This window comes from Bombina bombina, chromosome 2, assembly GCF_027579735.1.
Source record: "Bombina bombina isolate aBomBom1 chromosome 2, aBomBom1.pri, whole genome shotgun sequence".
Classification (NCBI taxonomy): Eukaryota; Metazoa; Chordata; class Amphibia; order Anura; family Bombinatoridae; genus Bombina; species Bombina bombina.
Window position 1 is genome coordinate 105,700,025 of NC_069500.1, and position 14,741 is coordinate 105,714,765.

The following is a 14,741-nucleotide window of genomic DNA, read 5'->3' on the forward strand; positions in this document are numbered from 1 at the left end:
GGGTCTCCGCCCATTCCAGAATGCAAGATACTTCCCTAGGGAGCTTCTCATTCCCCCCTGATGGTTGATATAAGCCACCGAGGTAATGTTGTCCGACTGGAATCTGATGAATTAGGATGACCCTAGGGGGGGCCAAGCCCTCAGAGCGTTGAATATCGCTCAAAGTTCCAGAATATTGATCGGTAGAATCGACTCCTCTCGAGTCCGCCTGCCCTGTGCCACCCTGGCACCCCAAACTGTTCCCCATCCTGACAGACTTGCGTCAGTGGTCACAATCTCCCAGGATAGTCTCAAGAAGGATGTCCCCTGGGACAGCCGTCCCGGACGGATCCACCAAGAGAGGGATTCTCTCATTTGGTTGCCGAGAGAGAGATCGAGCAGCAGCTGGACGCAATCTTGCAACGTCTCTGATCTGTCAGGAATATCTTCATGGATATGGACTCTATTATCTACCCAGGAATTCCACTCTGTTGCTGGGAACCAGGGAACTCTTTCCTTCTTTTATCTTCCATCCATGAGATCGAAAGAGAAGAGCCCTCGAATGGTCCTCCGCAAGACTGCAGGACAGAGCCTGAACCAGGATGTCGTCCAGATAAGGAGCCACTGCAATACCTCTGGCGCTCCCAGAACCTTCATAAAGATTCTTGGGGCAGTCACCAGACCGAACGGCAGGGCCACAAACTGGAAGTGCTGGTCTAGAAATGCAAATCTTAGGAACCTGAAATGATCCTTGTGGATTGGTACGTGAAGGTAAGCATCCTTCAAATCTATTGTAGTCATTTAGTTTCCCTCTTGAACTAGGGGCAGAATTGTGAATGATGGGATGGACAGAAACTTGTTTAGGCACATTATGTCTAGAATCGGGCAAAACTTGCCCTCCTTCTTTGGGACCACGAAAAGGTTTGAATAATAACCCAGACCTCTTTCCGCTAGAGGGACTGGTGTGATTACTCCGGGAGAGGAGAGATCCCTCATGCACTCTAGGAAGGCGTCTCTTCTCTGGTCTTGATGATAGGTTTGACAGGAGGAATCTGCCTCTGGGCGGATAAATATTGAATACTATCCTGTAACCGTGGGCGATGACCTCCCGAACCCAAGGGTCCTGAATGTCTCTTATCCAAGCCTCCCCAAAAAGAGAGAGTCTGCCCCCTCCACGATACAGACTGATCGGGGGCCGCCCCGTCATGCCAATTTTGTCTCGGCGGGCTTCTTGTTCTGCTTGGCCTTGTTCCAAGATTAAGCTGGCTTCTAAGATCCCTTTGACTGCTCGGTTTTCGCAGCAGGCTGCTGGCAGTGGGACTTGCCCGGATGAAAGGGACGAACACGTAGGCTTATTCTTATCCTGCGGTAGGAAAGCACCCTTGCCACCCGTGACCGTGGATATGATAGAGTCTAGGCCTGGACCAAAAAGAACCTTCTCCTTAAAACGGAAGTGATAGCAATCTAGACTTGGAAGTCATGTCAGCAGACCACGACTTTAACCACAGGGCATTACGGGCTAGGACTGAAAAACCTGATCTCTTGGCATTCAGGCGAAAAATCTGCATATTTGCATCACAGATTACTGAATTAGCTACCCTCAAGGCCTTAATTCGATTCTGAATCTCCTCGAGGAGTCTCCATCTCGACCATAGCTGACAGAGCGTCACACCAGTAGGTCGCAGCTCCAGCCACCGCAGCGACTGCCGCTGCTGGTTGAAAATGAACCCTGTGAACTGAAACATCTTTCTCAATATGGACTCCAATTTTTATCCATGGGCTCCTTGAACAAAGAGATGTCTTTGAGCAGGAAAGTTGTTCAAGCCGTGAGTCCGGAACAAGGAACAGTTTCTTAAAAGAAGTAGAAGGGGAAAAGGACTAGCCAAGTTTCTCCCATTCGTTCTTAATATTAGCCATCTTAACAGGGTCTGGGAAAGTCTGAGGCACCACCCTGTCATCGGATTGAAGGTTCCCCTGGCAATTTCGGTTCCGGAACCTCTAACGTAGCAAGCACCTTTTAGCAGAAAGCGCAAATGCTCCATCTTAAATTTAAAGTCTGGCTCCTCCACAGTCGGAGGTCTAGATGTCGCTGATTCCGACCCAGAAAGAACGTCCTCCGAAGAGTCTGAGTCGTCTTCATCCGGGGATAATCTGTCAGAGACATCCAACGGATTAGACGAACCCTGGGACGGATAGCTATGTTTTACCTTTTGCTTGCGCTTAGCAGGGCATGGCAAGGCATTGAAGGCCGCAGAAACCGCCATTTGTAACTAATCAGCGAAATCTGGCAGCCAAAAGGCCCCTCCCGCGGGAGGACTAGTAGTGCCTTGGGGAGCTGCATGTGCAATTGGAGTTGAATGTAGGGAACGGACCTCACGGGACAGAGAACCCTCAGAGGGGCTCAGTTGTACTAAATAACTTATTCTTTTTAGATACTGCAAGCTTATCAAAGCATGTGGAACAGAGTTGAGCATGCGGATCAACAGGAACCTCCTCACAATAGACACAGTTATTAGGTTTTATTAAAGAGGAAGTACCTTCTAACATATCAGAGTCCTCCATAGCTTGGAATTTTATTCCGGACTGAATAGAAAATAAATTGGCACCTTTATACCTCATTGGCCGGGGCACTCACCACCTCCTATGATCCGGACCACAGAGAAAACGTTTGAAGAGGCCACACCCAGTCACATGGAGTGCCATGCAGGACCGCCCCTGCACTAGAGAGAGAAAAACGTGCAAGGCCTGCGTTGATCTCTCGCTAAAGAAAACTGACTGTTCGCACATTGACAAAGCCTCATCTCACATGTTGCAGCATTAACACAAAGAATATTATGCATAATACCCCCTGTTCAATAACCCCCTTTCCGAGGATATTAACCCCTTGATTCTGTACAGATAAAAGGAGACACACTGTGACCCAGTCTTCTTGCGTTGTGTGTATAAATTAAATTAAACTATCTTACGAGAATCTATGCAGTAGAACAGGAACACAGCATTTCAAGTGTGACAGGGTAGTAGCATCACTCCTGACATAGACTTGAAGTAGAAAGCAGGCAGTGAAACTCGTCAATGCTGATTGTTTATGGAGATGTTAATCTGAGTCGGGATAGTTTCGCAGAAACTCTCCCTGCATCTCCGGACTCTCATCCAAGCTCTCACTGAGAGGCTGACAGGACTACTTAAAACTCCAGTCCCATTACAAAGAGTACAACCTTCCATAAGAGACTACTTTGAATCTTCCGACACTTCTCTGCCAACCTCCTGTGAAGAAAGGCAAAGAATGATTGGGGGAGGTATTTAAGCCTTTGGCTGGGGTGTCTTTGCCTCCTCCTGGTGGCCAGGTTCTTAATTCCCACAAGTAATGAATGAAGCCATGGACTTTCCTCCCATTACGATGGAAATCAGATTATGAAAAATAGTGATTCAATACACAATCAATCCGACAAACAATATGTACACACAGGGTTCAAACCTAAAATCGACTTTTTCCCACCCAAGTAAAGGGTAATTTTATTGAATCCTTTGCCCAAAGGCAGAACTTTTTTTCACTTTCTGCGATGAAATTTTTTTAGTGAAAATTTTTCTGCAGGTCATTTTTAAATCAAATTTAATTTTAAATTAGGTAGTTACACTAAAGCACCAGTTCAATTGCAACGTGTTAGTTAAATGGAGAATAAAGCAATATTTAAAGTTTTATAATATAGTGCAGTAGTTGAAAATTGCATTGCAAATTTGCTGCAGACATAGGGGCCAAGCTATCAAGCTCCGAATGGAGCTTGATGCCCCGTGTTTCTGGCGAGCCTGCAGGCTCGCTAGAAACACCAGTTATGAAGCAGCGGTCTAAAGACCGCTTCTCCATAACCCTGTCCGCCTGCTCTGATGAGGCGGACAGACATCGCCGGAATTCAACCCGATCGAGTACGATCAGGTTGATTGACACCTCCCTGCTGGCAGACCATTGGCCAAGAGTCTGCAGGGGGCGGCGTTGCACTAGCAGCTCTTGTGAGCTGCTGGTGCAATGCTAAATACGGAGAGCGTATTGCTCTCCACATTCAGCGATGTCTGTCGGACCTGATCCACACTGTCTGATCAGGTTCGACAGACATGATAAATAGGCCTCATAGTCTAACATAGAAGTAGTAATAAAAAAGGTGCATTGCTCATACAAACGTCTTACATTCAGAAAAAAAACGCTTTGCAGACAGTTAAAGGCTAGGGTATGGGCTTGAAACAATCTTTGAGAGCCACTCAATCAATGCACTACTGCATATTTCACTGTTCACTTAAAACAGTACTTTGCTCGGGATGAACTGTGATAAGGAAAACTTACACAGACAGTGCAGCCAGACAACAGCTCTGTTTGAAGAGAACAGCCTAATGTGGAGCAGTGCTGAAAAGTTAAATCGCTAACAATTCCTGCATGTATCTTGTTCTTTCTGCAGACATGCTGCATTTTCTGCGATGACATCTCAGATCACTACATGTTCTGCCTTGAGGATCCTTTGAAAAGTTAGTCAAACAGGATCTAGAGAAACTAGACACTGAAAAGAATAGATCTACAAATTGGAACCTTAACAAAAGAGAGAAAGCAGCCTTGAAAATTTTGCAATCCAGAACGGAAATAATAATAAAAAAAGCCGATAAATGCGGCTGGACCGTAATTATGAAAAATATAGACTATTATAAGATAACACCACATACAAAAAGTTGAAAAATGATCCTGGAGACACATATTACACACAATTAAAAGGAATACTAGATGAAGCTCTAAAAAACAAATTAACTCTGAACATGCATTTTTATTAATCTCACATCCTATCTATCAGATTCAACACGTTTTTTAAACTGCTTCAAAGATATCGGATTGGATAATAGTTTTGTATTAGTTACATGTGACGTGAGTGCATTGTAAACTAATATAGAACATAAACTAGGGATAATAATGGCTTGTATAGAAAAAGATGAGAATATGACAGAGACCCAAGGTAAATTTATAATACAATGCATAGACTTTATATTGAACAAAAACTATTTTAGATTTGAGGACACCTTCTTCCTACAGACTAAAGGGACAGCAATGGGCACAATGTTCACAGCTAGCTATGCTAATTTATTCATGGGAATAGTCGAAGATGAACTGGTATATTCCTCCCCATGGGGTGCGAACCTTGCGCTCTATATCGATTACCTGTTCCTCATATGGAGAGGTGATATAGAACTTTTGGAATAATTTTCTTTATATAGAGCTAGAAATTATCAATGAACAGATTGAGACAAAAACTTTTTCTCCTGTTAAGTGTAGTCAGTCCACGGGTCATCCATTACTTATGGAATATATCTCTTCCTAACAGGAAACTGCAAGAGAATTACCCAGCAGAGCTTTGCTATATAGCTCCTCCCCTCACATATCATACTCAGTCATTCTCTTGCAGCCTAACTAAAAAGGAAGCTGTGAGAGATCTGTGGTGTTTTTTAACTTAGTTTATTTCTACAATCAAAAGTTTGTTATTTTTAAATGGCACCGGAGTGTGCTGTTTATTCTCAGGCAGCATTAGAAGAAGAATCTGCCTGGGTTTTTTTCTATGGTCTTAGCAGACGTAACTAAGATCCACTGGTTGTTTCTCATCTGAGGAGTGAGGTAACTTCAGAGAAGGGGAATAGCATGCAGGGCTCCCCTGCAACAAATGAGGTATGTGCAGTAATTTATTTTCTGAGGAATGGAATTGACTGAGAAAATACTGCTGATACCATTGTAAAGTAAGTTCAGCCTTAAATGCAGTGATAGCGACTGGTATCAGGCTGATGTGTTTGTGTGTGTATACTGAATGTATTTTTCTAAGGAATGGAATTGACTCTGAAAATACTGTTAATACTGAAATAATGTATGAGCCTTAACTGCAGTAAAAACGACTGGTAGCAGGCTTATTAATAATAATACATAACTTTCAAATGTATGTTTAAAACGTTTACTGGCTTGTTAATCGTTTTTGTGAGGTACTTGGTGATAAAACTTATTAGGGCATGATTTTTACCACATGGCCATTTTTGTTTTCTGCATAGAAACAGTTTCTGAGCTTCCCCACTGTTGTAATATGAGTGGGAGGGGCCTATTTTAGCGCTTTTTTGCGCAGTAAAAATTCAGTCACAGTCTGTCTACTTCATCCTCCATGATCCAGATCGTCTCTAGAGAGCTCAGGGGTCTTCAAAATCCATTTTGAGGGAGGTAATCAGGCACAGCAGTCCTGTGACAGTGTATTTGACTGTGAGAAAAACGTTAATTATATAATTGTTATCCGTTTTTGGGTACTAAGGGGTTAATCATCCATTTGCTGGTGGGTGCAATCCTTTGCTAACTTAATACATTTACTGTGAAAATTTGGTTGCTATAACTATTTTGGTCATTGTTATTTCAACTGTGTCAGTTTTTCTGTGCTTCTTAAAGGCACAGTAACGATTTTTTATATTGCTTGTACATTAATTTTGAAAAGTATTTCCAAGTTTGCTAGTCTCATTGCTAGTTTGTTTAAACATGTCTGACTCAGATGAATCTCTTTGTTCACTATGTTTAAAGGCCAATGTGGAGCCCAATAGAAATTTGTGTACTAATTGCATTGATGCTACTTTAAATAAAAGTCAATCTTTACATGTAAAGAAATTATCACCAGACGACGAGGGGGAAGTTATGCCGACTAACTCTCCTCACGTGTCAGTACCTTCGCCTCCCGCTCAGGAGGTGCGTGATTTTGTGGCGCCAAGTACATCAGGGAGGCCCTTACAAATCACTTTGCAAGACATGGCTACTGTTATGACAGAAGTATTATCTAAGTTGCCAGAATTAAGAGGCAAGCGCGATAGCTCTGGGTTAAGGATAGAGCGCGCGGATGAGATGAGAGCCATGTCAGATACTGCGTCACAGTTTGCAGAACGTGAGGACGGAGAGCTTCATTCTGTGGGTGACGGATCTGATCCAGGGAGACTGGATTCAGAGATTTCCAATTTTAAATTTAAGCTAGAGAACCTCCGCACATTGCTAGGGGAGGTATTAGCGGCTCTGAATGATTGTAACACGGTTGCAATTCCAGAGAAATTATGTAGGTTGGATAGATACTATGCGGTACCGGTGTGTACTGACGTATTTCCTATACCAAAAAGGCTTACAGAGATTATTAGCAAGGAGTGGGATAGACCGGGTGTGCCTTTTACCCCTCCTCCCATATTTAGGAAAATGTTTCCTATTGACGCCACCACACGAGACTTATGGCAGACGGTCCCTAAGGTGGAGGGAGCAGTTTCTACTTTAGCTAAGCATACCACTATCCCGGTGGAGGATAGTTGTGCCTTTTCAGATCCAATGGATAAAAAATTAGAGGGTTACCTTAAGAAAATGTTTGTTCAACAAGGTTTTATTTTACAGCCCCTCGCATGCATTGCGCCTGTCACTGCTGCGGCAGCATTCTGGTTTGAGTCTCTGGAAGAGGCCATTCGCTCAGCTCCATTGGATGAAATAATCAACAAGCTTAAGACACTTAAGCTAGCTAACGCATTTGTTTCTGATGCCGTTGTGCATTTAACCAAACTTACGGCTAAGAACTCCGGATTCGCCATCCAAGCGCGCAGATCGCTATGGCTTAAATCCTGGTCAGCTGACGTGACTTCTAAATCTAAATTGCTTAATATTCCTTTCAAAGGGCAGACCTTATTCGGGCCCGGCTTGAAATAAATTATTGCTGACATTACGGGAGGTAAGGGCCATGCTCTACCTCAGGACAGGGCCAAATCAAAGGCCAAACAGTCTAATTTTCATGCCTTTCGTAACTTCAAGGCAGGAGCAGCATCAACTTCCTCCGCTCCAAAACAGGAAGGAGCTGTTGCTCGTTATAGACAGGGCTGGAAAGTTAACCAGTCCTGGAACAGGGGCAAGCAGGCCAAGAAACCTGCTGCTGCCCCCAAAACAGCATGAAGAGAGGGCCCCCTATCCGGAAACGGATCTAGTGGGGGGCAGACTTTCTCTCTTCGCCCAGGCTTGGGCAAGAGATGTCCAGGATCCCTGGGCGTTGGAGATCATATCTCAGGGATATCTCCTGGACTTCAAAACTTCTCCTCCACGAGGGAGATTTCATCTTTCAAGGTTATCAGCAAACCAAATAAAGAAAGAGGCGTTTCTACGCTGTGTACAAGACCTCTTACTAATGGGGGTAATCCACCCAGTTCCGCGGACGGAACACGGGCAGGGATTCTATTCAAACCTATTTGTGGTTCCCAAGAAAAAGGGAACCTTCAGGCCAATCTTGGACTTAAAAATCCTAAACAAATTTCTAAGAGTTCCATCATTCAAAATGGAAACTATTCGAACCATCCTTCCCATGATCCAAGAGGGTCAGTACATGACCACAGTGGATCTAAAGGATGCCTACCTTCACATACCGATTCACAAGGACCATTACCAGTATCTGAGATTTGCCTTCCTAGACAGGCATTACCAGTTTGTAGCTCTTCCCTTCGGATTAGCTACGGCTCCAAGAATCTTTACAAAAATTCTAGGATCACTTCTGGCGGTACTAAGACCGCGAGGCATAGCGGTGACTCCGTACCTAGACGACATTCTGATACAAGCGTCAAGTTTTCAAACTGCCAAGTCTCATACAGAGATAGTTCTGGCATTTCTGAGGTCGCATGGGTGGAAGGTGAACGTGGAAAAGAGTTCTCTATTACCACTTACAAGAGTTCCCTTTCTAGGGACTCTTATAGATTCTGTAGAGATGAAAATTTACCTGACAGAGGCCAGGTTATTAAAACTTCTAAATGCTTGCCGTGTCCTTCACTCCATTCCACACCCGTCAGTAGCTCAGTGCATGGAAGTAATCGGCCTAATGGTAGCGGCAATGGACATAGTACCATTTGCGCGCCTGCATCTCAGACCGCTGCAATTGTGCATGCTAAGTCAGTGGAACGGGGATTACTCAGATTTGTCCCCCCTACTAAATCTGGATCAAGAGACCAGAGATTCTCTTCTATGGTGGCTTTCTCGGCCACATCTGTCCAAGGGGATGACCTTTCGCAGGCCAGATTGGACGATTGTAACAACAGACGCCAGCCTTCTAGGCTGGGGAGCAGTCTGGAATTCCCTGAAAGCTCAGAGATTATGGACTCAGGAGGAGAAACTCCTCCCAATAAATATTCTGGAGTTAAGAGCAATATTCAATGCTCTCCTAGCTTGGCCTCAGTTAGCAACTCTGAGGTTCATCAGATTTCAGTCGGACAACATCACGACTGTGGCTTACATCAACCATCAAGGGGGAACCAGAAGTTCCCTAGCGATGTTGGAAGTCTCAAAGATAATTCGCTGGGCAGAGTCTCACTCTTGCCACCTGTCAGCGATCTACATCCCAGGCGTGGAGAACTGGGAGGGGGATTTTCTAAGTCGCCAGACTTTTCATCCGGGGGAGTGGGAGCTTCATCCGGAGGTCTTTGCTCAACTGATTCGTCGTTGGGGCAAACCAGATCTGGATCTCATGGCGTCTCGTCAGAACGCCAAGCTTCCTTGTTACGGATCCAGGTCCAGGGACCCGGGAGCGGTGCTAATAGATGCTCTGACAGCCCCTTGGGTCTTCAACATGGCTTATGTGTTTCCACCATTCCCGATGCTTCCTCGTTTGATTGCCAAGATCAAACAGGAGAGAGCTTCGGTGATTCTGATAGCGCCTGCGTGGCCAAGCAGGACCTGGTATGCAGACCTAGTGGACATGTCGTCCTGTCCACCGTGGTCTCTGCCTCTGAGACAGGACCTTCTAATTCAGGGTCCTTTCAAACATCCAAATCTAATTTCTCTGAGGCTGACTGCATGGAGATTGAACGCTTGATTCTATCAAAGCGTGGCTTCTCGGAGTCGGTTATTGATACCTTAATACAGGCTAGGAAGCCTGTTACCAGAAAAATTTACCATAAGATATGGCGTAAATATTTACATTGGTGCGAATCCAAGAGTTACTCATGGAGTAAGGTTAGGATTCCTAGGATATTGTCCTTTCTACAAGAGGGTTTAGAAAAGGGCTTATCTACTAGTTCGTTAAAGGGACAGATTTCTGCTCTGTCTATTCTTCTACACAAACGTCTGGCTGAAGTTCCAGACGTTCAGGCTTTCTGTCAGGCTTTAACTAGGATTAAGCCTGTGTTTAAGTCTGTTGCTCCGCCGTGGAGCTTAAACTTAGTTCTTAATGTTCTTCAAGGCGTTCCATTTGAACCCCTTCATTCCATTGATATCAAGCTGTTATCTTGGAAAGTTCTGTTTTTGATGGCTATTTCCTCGGCTCGAAGAGTCTCTGAGTTATCTGCCTTACATTGTGATTCTCTTTATCTGATTTTTCATTCAGGCAAGGTAGTCCTGCGTACTAAACCTGGGTTCTTACCCAAGGTAGTTACTAACAGGAATATCAATCAAGAGATTGTTGTTCCATCTCTGTGTCCTAACCCTTCTTCAAAGAAGGAACGACTTTTGCATAATCTGGACGTAGTCCGTGCCCTGAAATTCTATTTGCAGGCAACTAAGGATTTTCGTCAAACTTCTTCCCTGTTTGTCGTTTACTCTGGACAGAGGAGAGGTCAAAAGGCTTCGGCTACCTCTCTCTCTTTTTGGCTTCGTAGCATAATACGCTTAGCCTATGAGACTGATGGACAGCAGCCTCCTGAAAGGATTACAGCTCATTCTACAAATTTGACACTTTTGCTTCGTCGGAGGCTATTTTTGGGAGAAAGGTACTTCAGGCAGTGGTTCCTTCTGTTTAATGTTCCTGCCTTGTCCCTCCCTTCATCCGTGTACTTTAGCTTTGGTATTGGTATTCCATAAGTAATGGATGACCCGTGGACTGACTACACTTAACAGGAGAAAACATAATTTATGCTTACCTGATAAATTCCTTTCTCCTGTAGTGTAGTCAGTCCACGGCCCACCCTGTTTTTACGGCAGGTCTAAATTTTAATTAAACTCCAGTCACCACTGTACCCTATGGTTCCTCCTTTCTTGTCTGCTTTGGTCGAATGACTGAGTATGATATGTGAGGGGAGGAGCTATATAGCAAAGCTCTGCTGGGTAATTCTCTTGCAGTTTCCTGTTAGGAAGAGATATATTCCATAAGTAATGGATGACCCGTGGACTGACTACACTACAGGAGAAAGGAATTTATCAGGTAAGCATAAATTATGTTTTTTTTAAAAAGTTGATTCCAAACAACTATATAGACTATAAAAGTTGTCATGATAACTGGAAAACAAATATCCCCAAAGGACAACTGTTAAGGGTAAGAAAAAACTGTTTGACTCTATCTAATTATGAGGAACAATCCAAAATCTTATCAAACAAATTTAAAGCAAAGGGATATGATACAACAAAAAAAAACCACAATAATAGAAGTAAAAAATGTAGATCGAGATTCACAATTGGTTAAAAAAAAAAAAAAACTAAAAAAGAAAAACAAACTAAATGTTATAAAAATTACCATAATACAGAAATGCTTGAAATACCGTTCATTACCAATTACTCTTTCCAACACAAAATGTTTAGAAGAATAGTCAACAAACACATGTTACAAATGGATCTTATAATAGGTAAACAACTGGGATACAACCCAATATTTATTTATAGAAAGACAAAAAAAAATAAAAACTTTAAAAATATATTGGCCCCCAGCGAGTACCGAACGAAAAATATAGAAAAAGGTAACAGATCTAGAAGGGTCCAAAATTTAGGGATTCTTTCCATGTCACAGTTGTAAATTGTGACAGTTCAGTTATAAAATAAAGAGCATAAAATCAGAAGAAAAAAAAATGGGAGAATAACAAAAATTCGAGATAATCAAATGCACTGATATAAATATAGTATATATGATCCAATGTGAATGCAATTTAAAATATTTTGGACAAACGAGACGTAAACTCAAGAACCGGATTAGAGAACACATATTAGCTATAGAACACGAAAGGGAGGACACAGCATTATATAGACACTTTAAAGAAAAACATAACAGTAAAGTAGAAGCAATGAAATATTGGGGAATTTTTAAGGTTAAAAAAAAAGATAGCAGAAGGGGCAACCTAGAACAGAAATTACTCAGGAAAGAAGCAGAATTTATTTATAACTCACACATTATGTATAGAAAGATAGAGAAATGCACTCACAGGAACAAACAACCAGCTCAATATAATTGTTAGCCTGTTCCTGTGAGTGAGTGAGTATATGTGAATATATATATATATATATATATATATATATATATATATATATATATATATATATATATATATATATATATATATATATATATCTCCGAAATGAAAATTCTGGACTGAAACCGAATATCCGGGATGCACTTGGCCGAAAACCGAAACTGATACCGAAAATGTTTTTTTTTTTTCAAATTAATCTTTTTTATTTTATTTTTTTGCATAATTAGAGCCAATAAAAAAAGCTCACCCTTTTATTGAAAGTAACACACTAAAATTGGATTATAAATATCAATATACTGTATTATTCTTAATTTAGTTCTATGTAACAGAATCATATTTAACAGTTTTTTTTTACCAATTATCCAAATAAAGTATAGTCCTAGAAAACTCATATGCAGAACAGTAAGTCAAGTAATAAACCTAAACAGCAGCTCTAGGCTAGCATCAAATTTGAAACATGCTATACAATAATTTTACCGAAAATAGCAGGCAAAAAAAACGAAAACCAAAATAGCCAAAAATGGCATTTTCGGCCGAAACTTTCTGCGGCCGAAATTTCGGTGCAATATATATATATATATATATATATATATATATATATATATATATATATATATATATATATATATATATATATATATATATATATTTTTTTTTTATATTTATTTATTTTTTTTTATTTATTTTTTTTTTATTTATTGATTATTTTTTTTTATTATTTATTTTTTTTATATGTACTCTAGGAAGATTTGTAGATTTTCTTGTATATTTTCTAGTATGTAAAATTGGAGAAAACAAAAAAGGTTAAATCTTAACAAATACAAAGTGAAATTAAATAATAAAAGATTGCACCAATAAGAAAGATTGTACCTCTCAAACTAAAAAACCACCATAACTAACCAAGATTAACATAAGACTGAATGATAACATGAAGGGGTTAAACGGAAACACTATAAAAAGACTCAACAGCATGCTTTGTGGAAGCCAATGCGCGTGGATGACATCCAATAGCACATACTGAGGATTCGTATAACAAAGAAAGCTCCCAGGACAGCTGCATCTATCCTGCCGTAGACCCAGAGAGTGGGCGGAGGAATCATGAGGAATAGCGGAAGGAGCTGAAACTGCAAGAACCTATCTCCAAACTTCGTGCACTATTGTACCTCTACCACGACTGGCTAGCCTGGTCCACGTGACCAAGGAAACAGCGGAAGGGTGAGTTAACTCTGATCCAGGCGCCGTAGGATACACGGCAGCCAAAGTAAGATCTTTACTAAAAGATTGAAAGGTACTGTGCACTATAATTTAAAAGCTATGCATCTATAAGACTATAAGCACAAAATTTGTATTTTCTACATGTTAGATGTATGTTTGATATCGTTTGTAATTAAATATTTGCTACTAATTCCACAGTTATTCACTTATTTATCTGCAGCTCTTAGTATTTATCATACCACAGTTTTTAGAGCTTATATTTGATTTTATATGCACCACTGTTACATATCTGCAGTTCTTAGTATTTATCATACCACAGTTTTTAAAGCTTATATTCGGTTATATTGAATAAGTGGAACTTAAACCATTACTGCATCGTATATTTTATATACTATATAAGGTCCGTTTTAGGATTTATTATTCTACAAATTTTAGAGTTTATATTTAGTGATATTGACTACTGATTATGAGCACAATCTGAACCACTAATTGTATCGCATATACACACACTTTAGGGTTTATCGTACAAGCACCACTTGTACTTTCGCATAAGTATTATTTAATTTGAGATTTAACAAGGACTATTTTAAAACATTTGTGCACCTTTAAAAACTTTTGTGCACCTGCTAACGCCAGTGAATGTGCAATACAAATATACTTTTCTATAATTATTAAGAGACCACCATTATAATAATTTTATTTATATAGAATTTGACCAGACTGCCGTAGGCAACCCTTCTTAAAGGGCCACTGTAAGTAAATATTTTCTATGCCTGTTACTAACTAACTACCCCAAATACGCTTTTTATCAATAGTATTTCATTAACATATCTCTACCGTATATCAGAAATCTTGTCTGCAAATTTAATTGTTTTCCAAACCAACTCCGCGGGTATCCTTTGCTCTGTACCAATCCGTTTACAATACCTAGGTTTCAAAATGGCGCTTTAAACACAATTTCATTGGTTTAAGTATTTTGAACATGCAGTGCTGAAAATAGTGGGCAGGATAACGTGACATCATCGGCAAACAAAAGATATAACTTTTAGAACGTTCTGAAACTTTGTTTTGGAGAAAATATAGGTCAGTAGGTTTTAATTAATGTTTATTAACTTTAATATGTTAGTTGTTTGGCTTAAAAATTATAACGGAAAGTAATCCTTTAATTATCTATTTTAGAAAAGCTAGGGGGCTGGGTTGAAAAAAACAAAACCAATCATCAATCAATGCGCTGTCGCTTAGCAGAGCTGCTCCCTATTCATCCACCAATAAAAAAGTGCTGTCCAGGAGCCGTGAACCCCCCCAAAAAAAGCTTAGATGCCTTT

At 40.9% G+C, this 14,741-nt stretch overlaps 1 protein-coding gene across 4 annotated transcripts in view; it reads right to left on the reverse strand.

Moving 5' to 3' along the window:
- NADK2 (NAD kinase 2, mitochondrial) overlaps positions 1 to 14,741 on the reverse strand; it is a 329,344-nt gene that overhangs the window by 299,303 nt on the left and 15,300 nt on the right. The window lies entirely within an intron of this gene.